The sequence below is a fragment of the Acomys russatus genome, chromosome 23 (genome assembly GCF_903995435.1).
Source record: "Acomys russatus chromosome 23, mAcoRus1.1, whole genome shotgun sequence".
NCBI classification, from domain to species: Eukaryota; Metazoa; Chordata; class Mammalia; order Rodentia; family Muridae; genus Acomys; species Acomys russatus.
In genome coordinates, this window is record NC_067159.1 from 16,700,028 (window position 1) to 16,713,218 (window position 13,191).

A 13,191-nucleotide genomic window follows, 5' to 3' on the forward strand; every position below is an offset into this window, starting at 1 on the left:
AGGTCTAGCTCACCAGCAACCTCTACAAATAGAGCCACCTTTACCTTGTTGCCTAGGTGAGGTGCAGGGCCTACTCTCCCAAATGCTGCAGCAGATGAGGGGCAGGACCAGCTTTTCTGCTTGCTTCAGGTGAAAAAGGGTGAAGGTTCACATATCTCTTGTGCCCATGTCACCACATGGCAAACAAGTGGTAAGGACAGTCCTCTCACAGTCATGTCCTTTGGGCCAGTTTGCCTGTGTCCCTGGCATCAGCGCCAGCTCTAGTGTGCTGACCAGGTGAGTTTCAGGGTCCCTTATCACAAGGGCTGCAGTGGGTGAAGAGTAGGGACAGATCTCTTGTTCTTATGACCCCAAGGGCCCAGACTCCAATCTGCCACAGATGGTGAGGGTTGAGAGGGGAAGAAGGTATCTCTCCTATGCTCACACCCTCATAAGAGATGAGTTGCAGGGACAGCTCACCCATGTGTAACCTCTGGACAGGCTCACTTGCAACCCTGGCAATGTTCAGGGCCTGCTCTCTGGAGTACAGTGGCTGGGGTGTGGTCAGTTCCTCTGCTCCCATACCTCTAGAGCCAGCTCTCCTAAGATGTCCAGGTGAGAAGTGGGACCAATTCTGCCCAGACCGCAGATATCAACAAGTCCTCAAACAGCAGCCCACACCTGGAACCAGGAACTAGACCAGCCTGGCCTTTGATGGTAACAAGCTCCTGCTACTGCAGGGCCACTAACCCAGGTGTGACCCCTGGTGGCAGCATAGGCCAGGACCCCACCAGAATCCCAGGTGACATCACTGGCTACTCACATCAGGCTGTTTCTTACTATCATAGAGTCTTCAATTCTGACTCTCTTCATTGAACCCACATCCTTCTGTGTCTTTTTCTCTTCTGTTTCTCTCTTAGTGCTACCCAGGGTCTCTGAGTGTCTGCAGTCATACAAAAAGTGGTCACAAAAGTATTATGCCCTACTTGTGTATTATGGCACCAGGCAGGGGTCACCTTAGTCATTGTTTGCCACCGCATGTAGACAGAAACTGCACCAGACTGGTGGTCATCTCAGGCTCACTTTTTTTTCCCCCCGGGAATATTAGGCTAGTAATCATCCAGATGTTTGTATGTATGTATGTCAAAACATTGACATAATCTCTCTCCTCTTTGCCACTTACTGACATACATATGACATAGCAGACATACCTGTATGCTTCTAGGGTCAGTAAATACTGCTATTTTCAAATGGAAAAAAAGTATGAAAATTTCTACCATAATATGAAAAATGAAATGCTAAGAAATTGCCTAATTGTCCCAAAATGTGAACCAAATGAAACTTTTCAAGTCCTACTCAAGTAGATATTTAATAAAATTAAATTATATTTAATTGTATATTAGCTTTATTTGACCAATGATTTGCAGCATAATTAAATTTTATTTATCTTTTTTGCATAGTTTTACTATGACATTACTATTTTGATTTCTTATAATTTAAAGTATTTTTCTGCTTTAAATTTTCTTTGTAAAGTAATAACATGCATGATATGTTATAAAAGAATAATTCAGTAGACATAGTAATTAACTTTTAAATAACCACAAGCTGATCCTGTCCTTGATAACATGTCAGTTTAGTCTATAGGCAGTTAAAATTTTCCTTTGCTTTGATAAGTAACTTCATGGAGCTCTTTGGAAACAAGTGGTTCTTATGACCAAATCTTTTTTTTTTCTTTTCTTTTTTTTCTTTTTTTTACTTTCTGATTGTGTCCACATTTATTTTTCACTCAAGTATGGTAAGATACTTGTAACAAGTGGTTCTTATGACCAAATCTTTTTTTTTTCTTTTTTTTCTTTTTTTTTTTTTTTTACTTTCTGATTGTGTCCACATTTATTTTTCACTCAGGTATGGTAAGATAGAATTTTTTTTTTCCTGTGATGAACTTCCTAAAGATTGTGGATTCTGTAAAGGAACCTTAAGGAAGATAAACACAAAAATTCTTTTATAATAACTATTAGCTATCACTAACTTCTACATAATGCCTTTTATGTTATTACCCAGTAGAATATGAAACAATAATTAATGGAAGGGTCTATTTTTTGTTTCTAATGCAAATATCATCAGTAAATCCTTGTACACTTAGATTTTACTCCAACATTGCTAAAAGGCTTCTGTTTCAGACACAGACCATTTTCTCAAGAATATATTTTACTCAGTCTTTGAAAAATTCATACTTCTATACAATGTATCTCTATCAAGGCACCTCCACCAGGCACCCTTTTATCTTTTCACCTTTAATAGATTTTTTTTTTTTCAACACGGCTTCCAATTACTATTGCCTGCTGGGATGATGAGTGAATGTGTTGACTTGACTTTGTGCAGGTAACCACAGCAACAGTGAGTTCATGAGTATAAAAGGCTATGTCATGCTCAGAATGCAGCACTTCACAGCGCTCTCCCCTTCCATCCTCTGGTTCTTAGATTATTTCTGAACTCTCCTTAGATATTTCAGATCCTTGGATAGGTTGATACATGGACAATTCTGAAGCTACTGAGTGATAAAAATGAGCTCCATGAATAGATGAAAGCAGTTCCTGAGCTGAAAGTGCTACATACATCTTAAAAAGAAATCTGAAGCTTAAAACACAATGATCGTTATAATTAGTTAATTACCAAGTTGAAAGTGGCGGTATTTTTACTAGTCAGCCTAGGTTGTAGTACATGTTAATTCTTTTACACTTACAATTTTGAATATGAGTCATGAGTATGGATTAATTCATTTGAACAGAATTTTGTGCAAAGAACATGATAATTTAAGAATTAAGAAAGGGGAATGTTATAATAGAAACCAGAAGAAAAGAAAATGAAATACAGGTGGCATAGCTAACAGATACAAGTGAAGGCCAGTGGAGAGCAGTATACCAAATAGGACATGTGCTACACAATTATGGAGTTTAATATTGAAGTGAATGTTTTGCTATGTAGCCTCTTTTTCATTATAAAAGTAGATTCATAATCATAATTCCAGTTCAATGGACCCTTCTATTTTTATCTACATGCATTTCGTTCACCTATTTTGACATTTCCACTGCTCCTATAAATGGCCAGCTTTAGAAGTTTTAATAAGAGCATGTACCTGAGCTAACTTCAGCATCTTAATTATAATTCATATAGGCAGTTTGTGGTTTTGAAGAAAGACCTAGCAGATATAACGTAGACACACCATTGAAAAACAGGAGAATTTTGACACTACCTTGTTCATTCATTCATATGGTTGTAATGCCTTAAGACTGTAAAAGGTTTAATAAAATCTGAAATCAAGCAAACAATAAAACATTCTGGTTAAGATATCAAAAAGTCACAAATTAATATAGTGGAAGCTAAAGCAGAATATAAAATAATAAAGTAAAAATAAAACATGGGCAAATGGTGTTCCTACTTTTTTAATATATATTTTATTAATTTATTCATATTACATCTCAATTGTTATCCCATCCCTTGTATCTTCCCATTCCTTCCTCCTTACCATTTTCCCCTTTCTCCCTTCCCCTATTACTGTGACTGAGGGGGGACCTCCTCCCCCTGTATATGCTCACAGGGTATCAAGTCTCTTCTCGGTGGCCTGCTGTCCTTCCTCTGAGTTCCACCAGGCCACCCCATCCAGGGGATGTGGTCAAATATGGGGAACCAGAGTTTGTGTGAAAGTCAGACCTCATTTTCCACTCAACTGTGAAGAATGTCCTGTCCATTGGGTAGATCTAGGTAGGGGTTCGAAGTTTACTGCATGTATTGTCCTTGGCTGGTGCCATAGTTTGAGCAGGACCCAGGCAGATCTGGGCCCAGGTGTTCCTAATTTTTAAAATTGTTTCCCTAAGAGTAAGCAGGAGGCTTAAATAAAACTTTGTATGTACTCTCTTTGAGTTTTAATTCATTTCCCACCAGCTGGAGCTAGAAAGCTCCAAGAGAATTTATTAGATCAGGAATTTCTGTGTAGATGTGGTGGTTTGGGGAGGTGGCAAAAGTGAGATCATAAAGTATAACACCAAGTTGAACCCTAGTGGCTTTGCATGAAAAGTCAGAGAAGCCTAATATCTGCACGTGGCCACATGCATCCATCCTCCATTTCTTGCCAAGCTGTGGCACATGCCACCTTGTGCCTCTGCCAAGAAGAAGGCCATCACCAATGAGGCTGTACCAACTCACACCAAACTGTGAGTGAGCCCAGATAAAATTTCTTTCTCTTTAACATACTCAGTTTGTGGTAATGTTTTTACAACAGAACACATACAGAGACAGACAGCCACAGAGACAAAGAGACAGACAGAGAAGCTGTAGGTGTGATGATGACTGCATGCAGTTCTTTCTGAGGAAATCTGTTATTTTCGTTTTTTTATGGCACGTCTTTCTTTATCACTTTGACATTCTTCCAGGCCCCCAGGGTACTACTGTGGCCAGACATGACTCCAGATCTGCTCTTCTTGAAAACCAATTATGCATGCGGGAATATTGATATATTTTTCTTTAGTGAATTATTTCCTGTTATACAAAATATTATAGAGATAGATGAAAAGACAAAGTTGGAGAGAATCTTGCATTTATTTTATGGCTGAGTATAATCCTAAACTTCATTTACTAACTATGCAAATAAAAAGGTTTTCATTCTCCACACAAAGTATTTACAGCTGAAAAACTACCATGTTGATGTTTGCTAGCTCAAAATGCCTTTATTGTAATATGGTAATGATTTTCCCTTAATTTACAAAATAGAGTTTTCTCTAAATTGTTTAGCATATGTCTGATACTATTAAGAGCATAAGAAAAACACAACATAATATGTATTTTCATTTTTTTCTTTAGAGCTTTGAATGATTTGTAGAGCACTAATATAATTTTACAGAACAAACATGCTTACAAACCATTACAAAGATGGGTTTACTTTAGTTTATAATTACTGCTCAGAAAAGCCCACAATTCACGTTGAGAACAGAGTTCAGCATAAATAAAAGAAGATTAAAAATATTTCTCAACTAATTTACTATAGGGAATAGACATATAAAATTTGTTCTTTTAAGAAGTTGAGTGCAGGGCTGGAAAGATGGTTCAACAAGTAAGAGTGCACACTACTCTTGCATAGGATCTGACTGTCATTCCAAGCAAGCACATTAGGTGACTCACCACTGCTTATAATTTCAACTTCAGGATATCCACGACCTCTTAGGAATACCTGCACACACACGCACACACACACACACACACACACAGGATATTATATATATATATATATATATATATATACACACATATATATGTATATATATATTTGAAAAATAAAAACAACTCTTTAATAAAATAAATTTCACTTGTATATTTCATAATATGCTTATGATAGTACAGGTAATTTATGTCATTAATAATTTCCATTTACTGAGACAATACTCACAAATATATATGACATGTAAATATGAGTTCAGCATTCTTAGGGTATTCATAGGAAAGATTAATTAGACCATGCTTATGAAACCACTTATTGGTAATTGTAAGCCCTTGCTTATAATATAACAGGTAGTCATTTATTATTTATTTTTTTATTTTATAAGAAAAATAATTACATTTACCAAGAAGAAACTTGATTTGTACTTACTAGTAAACATAATGTTTCATATGAATATGATTTTAAAACAATATGTAGGGCCATGTGAAAGGTGTTATGATGTGAATTTTGACCACTTAATTATAGATTAAAATTGAAGATAAACTTGTACAACCACTTTGGAAATCTATCTGGTACTTTCCCAGAAAATTGGTAATAGGGCTTCCTCAAGATCCAGCTATTCCACTCCTTGGAATATACCCAGAAGATGCTCCTCCACACAACAAGGACATATGCCTAAATGCCCTTCAGTTGAAGAATGGATAAAGAAATTGTGGCACATTTACACTATGGGATACTATTCGGCTATTAAAAACAAGGAAATCCCAAAATGTGTGGACAGATGAAGGGAACTAGAAATGATCATACTGAATGAGTTAACCCAGAAGCAGAAAGACTCACATGGTATATACTCACTTATAATTGGACACTAGCCGAAAAGGCATGTCCCATGAAAGTCTTCACTCACCAGGAGATTGGGATAGATGTGAGGACATCCTATTGGGACTCTAGGTAAGAGAAATATAGGAGAATGGGGAAATAGATGGATCCAGAGGGTCCTAGAAACCAACAAGAACATCGTGATGGGTGGATTGGGGCCCAGGGGTATCTGCTCAAATTACTGCACTAACCAAGGACAATACAAGCAGTAAACATCGAACCCCTACTCTGATCTAGCTAATGGACAGGACATTCTCGCAGTTACATAGAGAGCATGGACTGACTCTGACATGAACTGTGCTGCCCCATACTTGACCACTTCCCCGTGGTGGGAAAGCCTGGTGACACTCAGAGAAAGAATAAGCAGGCTACCAAGATGAGAATTGATAGCCTATGACCATATAGTGGGGGAGGAGGTCCCCCTTGGTTATAAACCTAGGGGAGGGGGAATAGGGTGAAAACCAGAGGCAGGGAGGAACAAAGAATACAAGTGATGGGATAACAATTTAAATGTAATCTGAATAAATTAATAAAATAAAATGTAAAAGAAAAATAAGGGAAATCCCCGAATACAAATAGCCAAAACACTATGAATGTAACATTTACGTAGTTCCTGATTGTTTCATGGTTCTTCTTGCTGTAGGTAGTTTATTGTATATATTTGTAATAATAAAAATGTACATGTAAAAATATTTAATAAAAAAGGGGAAAATTAAAGATAAAAGATAAAAATGATGGAAAAATATATCAAGAACGAAATATGCAAACAAGAAAGATTAACACTAGAATAAATGCAGTACCAGAAAATTATGAAGGACTTTGAGAGTTAAGAATACATAGACTTTCTCTGTAGTCACTCTTTCATCCAGATCTCTGACAGCCATTGAAACTACTTGCAGTTTTAGCGTGCTATAATTAAGATAAATGAAAAATTAAGAAGACACATTTTCTGAGACAAGTGTGACATAATAACATTCCTGTCATAAACTTTGAAATGGAATGAAATGAAAATGAATTGTAGAGCATAGCACATTATAATTTCTTTCTAAGGATGAAATTGAAAGAAAATCACATTTAAATACTAATTTCTTTACTTTGGATTCCTGATGAAGTTATGTCAAACTTCAACATGTTATTATAATTTCATATTTCAGTAAAAACATAAAGATATAATATATTAGGTTTATTTTATGTACTATGAACAAATGAAGTAACAATAACATACACAGAGATAGTAAATGGTAACCTGTTTTATGGTTATGGCTAAAGGTCTTCTTCACTGGTTAATGATATGTTCTGCAGCAAATAATGACAAATAAATTTATTCTCTACTGTGTAATTGGTCAAAAAATACTTCCTTTTCTATCAAAATAATATATCTTAATCCACAGAACTAACTAAGCAGGGTTCGTAGAGACTGAAGCAAAAATCATAGACCCTGTATGGGTTGGCGCTAGGCCCTTTGCATATATGTTATATTTTTGTAAATTGGTGTTTTTGTACTTCTAACAGAGGGAGTAGGGTTTATCCGCACTCTTTTGCCTTCTCCTGGAATCCTTTTTGCTCTAACTGGGTTGCTTCATTCTGTCTTGAGATGAGGGTGTGTGCCTAGCCTTATTGTAATTGTTCTACTGTGTTCTGGTGATATTCCTGAGAGGCCTGTTTTGTTTTCTTTTGTTTTTGTTTTGTTTTGTTTTGTTCTGGTTTCCTTTGTTTTAAGGAAAAGGGAGGAGGAAGAGGTCTGAGGTAGAGAAGAGATTTGTGTGGAGGACTAGGAATAAATAAGATACGAGGAACTCTAGTCAAAATACAATGAATGTACAGAATAAAAATCAAAACTAAAAGAAAAAGACTGAAGCAAAACAAAATTAAGAATAGATTTAGTAATGGAGAAACAAAGATATGGAAACTCCATTTTCTTTCTCATATGAGGAAGCTAAAACATCTCCAATGTTTGAAAATGAGGTTAAATAATATTCCTTCTATTGCCATCTAGCTCTGTACTTGTTAGCCATCTTCCAAGCATCGTTATTTTAAACCTCCCTCTCCTAATATAGTTCTTGACAACTAGTTGTTACTCAGCTCTACATAATATTTATAAAAAAGAAATAAAAGTGAGGGTAAATATAAGAACTGAAAAACACAGGAAAAGCCTGTCATTTAACAAATTCACCAAAGAGACTCATGAAGAGATTTGATCTTGTGTTCCTATAACAGTAAAGAGCAAACCGACTCCTTCACATCACAGCATAAACATGAAGAAAGAGAAAAACTATTTCTTTGTGTGTGTTTGTTTCTACAAAAAGATGGGAACAAAGTAAGTAAACAAGGAGCCCTGGCCAAAGTCTATAAAGATGTTATGTTAGAAGACCAAACACTAGAGTGGAAATGGAGGAGTTAAAGTCTGGACTTTGTTAGTTTTATGTTGTTCATAGTTCTTTCTTTATTTTTATTTTAAGGATTTTTTTAATACAATATATTCTGATTGTGGTTTCCTCTCTCCCAGTTCTTTCCTGATCTCCCCTACCATCATACACACACATGAATCCACATACTTTCTTTCTCTATCTCATTAGAATACAGACATATAAAACAGGTAATAAAATAAACTAAATTAAATTAAAAGTAAATAATCCAGAATATGAACTAAACAACCAATCAAAAAGAAGACAAAGAGCCAAATAAAAAGCACAAGAAATGCATGTAGCTGCAGAGACACCCATGTTTACACACACAGAAATCTCCAAAAATCAAGAAACTGGTAAACATAGTACACAGACACACACACACACACACACACACACACACACACACACACACACACACAATATTAGCCCCTTGTCTCTCAGATGTAGGATTGGTAAAGATCTTTTCCCAGTCTGTAGGCTGTCATTTTGTTCTGTTGACAGAGTCCTTTGCCTTGCAGAAATTTTTCAGTTTCATTAGAGCCTGAGTTGTTGATATTCTCTCAAGAAATTGTTTCCTGTTCCAGTGAGCTCAAAGCTCTTCCCCATTTTTCTTCTAACAGACTCAGTGTTTTTGGTTTTATTGAGATCTTTAATCCACTTGCATATTTTTTGTGCAGGGTGATAAATAAGGCTATATATGCACATTTCTACAAGTAGATATCCAGTTATACCAGCACCATTGTTGTAGAAGCTGTCTCACCAAATAATCCAAGTAAAAAATGGAATAAAGAACTAAACAGAGAATTAACAACAAAGGAATATTGAATAGCCAAGAAACACTTAAACCACTCCAGGGCATATACCCGAAAGATGCTCCACCATACAACAAGGACATTTGCTCATATGTTCATAGTAGCTTTATTTGTAATAGCTAGCTTCTGGAAACAACCTAGAAGTCTTTCAATGGAAGAATGGATAAAGAAACTGTGGCACGTTTTCACAATGGAATACTACTCAGCTATTAAAAATAGGGAAATATTGTTCAACTATGTTCATAGCAGCTTTATTTACAATAGCCAGAATCTGGAAACAATCTAGATGTCCCTCAAATGAAGAATGGGTAAAGAACCTCTGGTACATTTACACAATGGAATACTATTTTAAAAAGGGAAATATTGAAAATTTCAGGCAAATGGATGGAACTAGAAAAGATCATCCTGAGTGAGGGAGCACAGACACAGAAAGACATGCATGGTGTGTACTCACTCGCTCATAAGCAGATATTAGCTACATAATACAGGATAGCCACACTACAGTACAGAGACTGATACAGCAACCAAGGACCATGTACAGTGTGGATCTAGTCCCTCTGTTCAGATATAGTAGATAGGCAGCACAGTCTCCTTGTGGGTCCCACAATATGAAGAGTAGGAATTACTTCTGATGTGGACTCTGCGCCTTTCCCCAAAGTTGATTACTTTCCCCTGGCAGGGCAGCCTTGCCAGGCCACAGAGGCAGAGGATACAGGTAGTACAGATGCAACTTGATAGTCTGAGGTCAAAGGTTAGGAAAAGAGGGCTCCCATTTCTGAGGACTAGGGGAGGAAGGAAGGGGCAGAGAAGGGGTGAGGAAGAGAGGGTGGGATGGGGCAATTTGAAGGAGGGAGCTACAACTGGGATGTATAGTGGACAAATTAAAAATAAAAAAAATAAAGAAATGCTAAGCCTCCCTAATCATCAGGGAAAACAACTCTGAGACACCTCACACCCTTCAGAATGGCTAAGATCAAAAACTCAAGTGACACCACATACTGGCAAGGATGTGGAGATAAGGGAACACTCCTCCATTGCTATTGGGAGTAGAACTTATACAACCACTCTGAAAATCAGTCTGGTGCATTCTTGGAAAATTGTGAATAGTTCTACCTCAAGATCCAGATATACCTCCCACCCCTGGGCATACACCTGAAAGATGTCTCACCATACAACAAGGGCATTTGCTCAACTATGTTCATAGCAGCCTTATTCATAATAGCCAGACTGTGGAAACAACCTAGATGTCCCTCAACTAAAGAATGGATAAAAAGCTGTTGTACATTTACACAAAAGAATAGTGCTTAGCTATCAAAACACCAAGGAAATATTGAAATTTGCAGGCAAAGGGATGAAACTAGAAACAGTCATCCTGAGTGAGGTAACCAAGACGTAGAAAGACATGCATGGTATATACTCATTTATAGGTGGATAGTAGCCACATAATACAGGATAACCATGCCACAATACACAACCCTCAAGAAGCTAAATACCAAGGAGGACCCTAAGGAGCATTTTCAATTCTCATTCAGAAGGTCAAATAGAATAGACATCAGAAGGAGCAGTCCAGATGAGACTTGACAGGCTGAACTCAGATTATAGGGGATGATGGTTCCCTCTTTCTGAGGACTACAGGAGAGGGAAGGGAGGACAAGAGATGGAGGGAGGAGCTGGGAAGAGAGGAGGGAGGGGAGGGCAATCTGGATGTAAAGTGAACAAATATTTTTTTAAAAAAAATAATAAAATAAAAAGTTATGGTGAATAATTATGCCAAACAAAAAGAAACTTGAAAATTGCCATTGAGTTCATTTTGAGTTGGGCATTATTGCTGGACACTGGGCCAATCCTCACAAGTGGTTTGTACACATGGTGGAAATCTGTTGAAAAAAAATAAAGCTTTGAGCTTTTGAGCATGACAATATTAAGAATAACCATTATCCCTTGAATTTCAAATTCCCATATAGTCTCATGTGTTTGGGCACTTGGTTCCTAGCTGGTGGTGGTGTTTGTAAAGTTGTGGAATATTACTGGCATCTCTGAGTGGAGCACTGAAGGAGAAACTTGAGGTATAACAGCCTATTCCAAGCTCCTGGTCCTTGTCCTTACTTACTGCAGGTGACCAGGCTTTAGTCTTCTGGCTGCCATGCTTTTCCTCAAATGATGTGCTACATGTCCTTAAACCAGAAACTGAAACAATCTCTTCCTAACTTCAGCTGCACCCTGTTGGGTATTAGATCAAAGCAACAGGACAAGAAACAGATATAAATCAATGTTTTGTACTATTGAGAAACTGGTTTCTCTGTTCTCTCCTTCGTTCTTTATGTTTGTTACTTAGGTGTGATACATTTCTTACACATTTTGGATATTACAGCATATCTGGCTCTTCAAGTTATTGATTTCTAATACTTTACTTTTCTCTACAGAAACTCTCAATTGTTGCTTGTGCCATAGCTGTCATTTCTAAATAATTATTGCCAAGACTAATGTTGTATTTATATTCTTTTCTTTTTAAAAAAATTGTATTAATTTATTCAGATTACAACTCAAGTGTTATAACTTGTATCCTTCCACTATTCCCTCCTTCCCACTTTCACCCTATTTATATTCTTTTCTTATGAACATTTATGGCCTACAGTTTTATATTTAAGCAATTACTATTTCTAATGTTTTTTGACATAAGGTAAGTGCTAGATTATAATTTTCTTTGTATAATTTATATTATCAATATAGATTGAGTGAACAGATACTGAGGATCTCTAGATTTGAAGGTTGCTGCTGCAAAGTAAAGATCATGTATCAAGGAAAATGATTGACACAGAATGACTACCATTACAGAACATTCATTCAAGTGGAAACTGACATCAGGAAAATAAGACTTTTCTAGAAACAAAATCCTTGTTATCCTAAGAGAGGTTCCTGTCCTTGAGCATTTATTTTTAACATTGGCAAGACTATCACTTGGAACTTCTAGATTTCATTATCTGGGAAGATTTAACTTAGTAAACTAGAAAAATAATATAATATAACATAATATAATATAAATTGATCTTTGTCTTAATAGCAAACAATAAATTAAGTGATTACAGAGCTTATAATATTATTTTAACTTATGATCAAAGTTCAAATAGAAAATCTGTACAAGTGCATGGTTAAAATCATAATTGACTTTTTTATTGTCCTCGAAAAACTTTATTGCTAAGATATGTTAACTAAAGACATGTTAGGACAATTAATTTTATAATGAGAAATGAAGGGTTTATTATATGGCATTATAAAATTATGATGGTAAAATATTATGCTAAAATCTGATGCTGTAAAACTGTCTAATTAATGAGTTCAAGATCAATATTGTAAAAAGTGTGTCCAGGTACATTTTCCATTTCCAATTAAATAATTGTTAACCTTAGAGCAGCAGTTGCACTAAAAATGTTATAATGATTATTAAATAACAATGATGCTTTGTAACAAGTTACAAAATTAATTCAGACTAACTAGAATAGATACTGTAACATTGTCTATCCTAAAAATAGCTTTTTTTGCAGATTCCTTCACTACATCTTAGTTAAATTATATAGTACTCTTATCCTTTTTTGTTGTCTCATGGTGATTATATAGTAAACACTGTCAAATTATTACTAATTATATTTTTGTTTCCACGGTACTTTTGAGACATTCATTCTTAGCTCATGTCATATTTTAATATACCATTGCATCCTCTGCATACTTCTTACACATTCTTCCAGCTTTTTATGCATCATATCTGTTAATGAATTTTTTTTCACTAATATACGATGTTAGATTTCGACAAACATTTTTGCAGGAGGAAAAACATTTTCTACTCAAATTGTCTTAATTGTTGATTACTGAGATAAGTATCATACTACACCTGTCTGCTTTATTT

General features: G+C 35.9%; 1 non-coding gene across 1 annotated transcript; it reads right to left on the reverse strand.

The window, feature by feature from the left end:
- Window positions 1-1,079: 1,079 nt before the first annotated feature.
- On the reverse strand, window positions 1,080-1,211 carry LOC127206743 (small nucleolar RNA SNORA17). The gene has a single exon (XR_007832844.1). It is a non-coding gene; the product is annotated as a small nucleolar RNA SNORA17 (small nucleolar RNA).
- Between the last annotated feature and the right edge of the window lie 11,980 nt (window positions 1,212-13,191).